Raw genomic sequence first — 4708 nt, forward strand, 5'->3', positions numbered from 1 at the left:
ACACACACACACACACACACACACACACACACACACACACACACACACACACACACACTACGAGAGGGTAGGACCAGGTCTCTGGGGGGAACAGGACAAGGTCCCTGGGTGGCGCGAACGGTTTGTGCTTGTCTGCTAACCTAAAGGTAAGCGGTTTGAACCCACCCGGTGGAAGAAAGGCCTGGCTGTTTCTGCAAAGATCACAGCCAAGAAAACCCTATGGAGCAGTTCTACTCTGTCACACGAGGTCACCATGAGTCGGAGTCAACTCAAGGGCAACAGGCTTGGTTTTGGTTTCGTCGGGAGCAGGGCAGGCGGCTCAAGCAGGAAACGGCTTGGGGGAGCTAGGAAAGGAGACGGGCCCGTTTTTTTTTTTTTTGCAATTAGGGGGCGGGGCCTGGGTGAGGACTCCCTTGCAGGCGGGAACTGGCCTGATTTGAATCTCCCACGCGCCATAAAGCGGGGAGCCCCGGGCTAGCCCAGATGAGGGGCAGAGGGGAAGAGGGAGGGGCGGGGCTTGAAAGCTGTCAGCAAACATCCAAAAACCTAGTGAGATTCCTTAAAATTCACCCCGGGTAGTTTGACTGATGACCTGCACGCGCCCGGTTTTACTGAATTGTCTGTGAAGTGTACGATGACTCCGTTGGCGGCTCACTCGGTTGACCCCAAGGGGGCTCTCCAGTCAGCCAACGGTCCTGGGGGAGGGGTGGCTTCCTCCCTGGCGTCGGGCTGAGGACGAGGACGGTGCACCAAGCTTTCTTACCCGCTTGCCCAGGTGTGGGACAGGGAAGAAAGACGCCGGCGGCAGTTAACACTTTGAGATCTTGCTCTTATTAATGTGAATTGCCACCATTTGCAACACAAATCCTGCTTTCCAGTTTCTCTCAAGAGATCAAAAGGCCATGCCACGTAGATGGCACCCCGCTTCCATAATCCGCTGGAGCCCGTGATTGGGGCGCCTGCAGTGGCGTCCCCAGGGCTCGCCCGCGCCGCGTCGCCCCCGCAGCGTCCCCTCCGCCTGCTCCGCTCGTCGGTCCGCAGAGCTGGGGACAGGCGGGTCCGAGCCAAGCGGTCACCGGAGCGCAAAGCTGGAGATGGGGTCGGTCGGAGCCAGGCGGTCCCAGGACGCAGAGAGGCGACAGGTGGGTCCGAGCCACGCGGTCCCGGGGCGCGCGGCCACCTCGCGGAAGAAAGATGTCTGGGGCTGCAACGCCCTCTGGCGACCAAACAGGGTCACCGCGCCCTGCGGTAGCAACGGGGGTTCGTTGGGTGGAGGTGGGCGCGAGGTGGGCGAGAGGTGGGCGCCGGTGCCGAGCGCTCGAGTTGCGCCCTTCCAACGTTGGGCCTGGCGTTAACGGTCTGTGTCGTATCAGACAGCGAACGGAAGACCATTTAACGCTTCTCTATCGTGTGTGCTGGAAGTCACTGCACTTTTCGGGGATGGGCTGATCAGGAGGATGGAGCCAGCCCTGGGATCCCGGAATCACTAATCCCCCTCCAACTAACCCCCGCCCAAGTGCTGGAGAAGGATTGAGGGGCATCTACACTATTATCAGCTGAGAGACCCTGAGTGAAGTCAAGTGCAAATGTTACAAAAGGTCATGGGTACAAAAATGCCTCTAATTGTCTCTTGAAGCCTTTGGGTCAGTATTACAATGTTGAGCTATTTATGTGGATGAATTGACTACTGTTGGTATTATTATTGTTTAGAACCTTTCTCTCATGATTAGGAATTTCCTGATCAGCCTGGTGACGAGCCCTTCTGTGTTTTAGGCATTTATGAGCATCTGGGATGTGCCAGCACTTGGCCTGCCTCCTGTCTGCGTCGTCCAGAGGTGCCACCCTGCCAGGGACGAAGGCCCAGCTGACTCGCTGGTCAGTGTGATGAGTACTATACTAGATAGAGTTTTATTTAGAGCAATAGAATAAAATACTGTCTGAAGTAAGGTGTCCTTGGCAATCTGAGTTCACAAAATGAGCCTCTGGGAAGATGAAATGTTGGGATTTTGAAAGGAATGAACCTCATTTTGGTTTAGCGCTACTTCTGTGCTGCAGGAAATGTTTTTCGGGCAAACAGTGGAGAGAGATTGAACTGGGGGTGGCATGTGGGGTGTTAGTGTGTCCTCATGACCTTAGGGTGCGGCAAGTTAGCAGGCATGATATTACGTTTACTGAGGGCCGGCCCTGTGCATCTTGCAGCTTTCTCCCGGTCAGGAGAACAGCCTGCACGTGAGCAAGGCCCTCAGTACTCTCCAGGCAGGACCAGGGAGGAGCAGGAGGCCCTGAGCTTAAGGAAGCCCTGGCCCTCAGGGGCCGACCCTGCACTTGCACAACCCTGACAATGAGGGCCTCCCTAAATGGTGCTCCTCGGAGCCCTTACTCACCTCTCTGTGGTCCTGAACCCCAATTCCCAACTTACAAATAAGGAAACTGAAGGGGTTGAGAATGCTTCTGTGATCATGTGGCTTGGCTGTTTCCAGGCTGGGACAAATAGGGTTGTGGGACGCTGGGGCCCTCACGCTTAACACTTAAGGTGTGTGGTCTCTTCCATGGCTCTGGGGGTCCCTTTTCCCCAATATGTTTGTTGTTTTTATTTTAAGGCCAAGTTGCCCTTTTTTTCCCGCAGACGCTGGGCGTCAGGCAGATGATGTCATTACGAAGTTGCAGTGACAGGAGCCCTGAGCTGGCCTGCGTGGGGTCCTCCATTGCCTGGCTGTGAGTCCTGCTTAGACTCGGAATGGTGGGGCAGGCCCAGATGCCATGGCCTGAGGCCACCTTAGGGCCAGCTCCGCCTGCTGACGAGGCCAAGGCCTCTCTTAGGCCCCACTCACCAGGCCTCGAAGGCCTGCCCATGGGAAATGCCGCACTCTTCATTCCCACCCCACGGGGCCACACTGGCCTCGTGCTGCTTACAGAAGATGCAAGCTTTCGCCACCATTGTCATTTCATGGTCTCAATGGTGCTGATGATGCTGGTAATGTGGTTTATTCATTCATATTGTCGTTGCTCGAACCTGTCCTGAGGGCATGGCCTGGGACAACACTGGGGGTTTGGTGGGGAATGAGGCCTGGCCTGTGGCCTCCAGGAGCTCACATGGAGGAGAGCGCCAGGCAGTCATTAAGCAGCTCGTGAAGTCTCAAGACAAAGCGTGAGCCTGTGGTAATGGCTAAAAGCCTACTTGGCAATCCCAGAGGCTACTGACAAACAGGGGCTTTGTCTTTGTTAATACAATGATTACGACAATCAAAGGAATCCTAAAAATTGACTTCAATTGATGAAACTTGAACCGAGACTACATTTGTTTGTAGCTTCCCTCCCGTCCCCTCCCCACACACTTTGCCGGCATTTTCTTGACACTCACTCATCAACTTATGACTTGGGCGGTGCGTGTTTTTATTTCCCACCCAAATTCCTTATCGTTGCAAGATTATAACTTAGGTCCAAGACTGCATTGCACATGTTTATTTCAAAACATATCACAAAACTCACAGGCCAGGGTGATTCACTTTATTTTGAAATCACGGCCCACTGCTTGGTTGAGAGTGTCTTATTTCCTAATGGAGTTTAGCATCACCGTGACCCAGTGGTGTTTGCTGAAGAATCTTCTTTATCAGGATGAGTTTTCCACAGTCAGCCTCAGAGCCTCCTGCCGAGGCCAGGCCCGGCTGCCTTCTGCACTGAAATCTCATGACTGCTCAGTGATGCCATTGATAAGTGGAGCTGCTGTTTCATCTCAGGGTTAGAGCAAGTGTAGGATTTGTCGGAGGTTGACGGAAACCTCTGGAAGGTCCAAGCAGTCACTATTTGCAGTCGCTGTGAAACCAGGCAAGCAGATGAGCATCCAGAGGGCTTGGGGAGAGGCTCTGGGCACCCTTCTGGGAGGTGGAGGGGCAGGGGACAGTGGGTCAGTGTGGCTGTGGGTGGGGCGTGGGGCTGGGGACAGCTGGCGATGGAGCGGGACAAGGAGACTGGCCCGGATGCATGGGGCCTTGGGAGCTGGGTCAGTCTCTGAATGTGGGACAAGGCATGGTCTGCACCTGGTCAGGAATGTGAGGCCCCTAGATGTTCCCAGGACAGCACCTCCTTGTCACTCAGGTCTCAGCTCTGTCACCTCGTCCATGCACCTTAGTTTGTTTTCTTCCTGGCCCGCAGCACTACCTGAAGCTATCTTGTCGGTTCGACTCCTTGTTGACTGTCCGTCTCCCCCATCCCACCCCCAGCCTGAGACTCTGAGCTCTGGGAGGGCATGACCTGGTCCGTCTGCATATCACTGCACCCCGGCCTGGACCACTGGCTGTCCCAAGGACGTGCCTAGTAAGGAGCGAGTGCACGCGTGCATTAGGACAGTCACCCAGGAAGGGGACCCGGAGTCTGGAGAGGCTCCGACTTGTTTCTGGGAGCTGTCTGGTGTTCTGGTCGCACAACTGGTTCTAAAGTTTTCAAAATGTCCTTGATTCTTGTCAGGGCTTCCAGGGGCTCCGGTTGTGTTTTCGATGATGATCTCACAGTTACTGGCCTATTGGGCTTACTAGAGATTCTGGTTTCTGCTTCCATGGTTCATCGGTTCCTCTGTTGGGTGCTTGTGGCAGTCTGCCTGAATGGAGATTTACAGCCTTGCAAATCCCATAAGGCCATTCTGCTCTGTCCAATAGGGTCAGAGTGAGTCGGAATTTGACTCGATGGCAATGGGTTTGCGGTTTGGTTTTTT

This window comes from Trichechus manatus, unplaced genomic scaffold (assembly GCF_000243295.1).
Source record: "Trichechus manatus latirostris isolate Lorelei unplaced genomic scaffold, TriManLat1.0 scaffold00031, whole genome shotgun sequence".
NCBI lineage: Eukaryota > Metazoa > Chordata > Mammalia > Sirenia > Trichechidae > Trichechus > Trichechus manatus.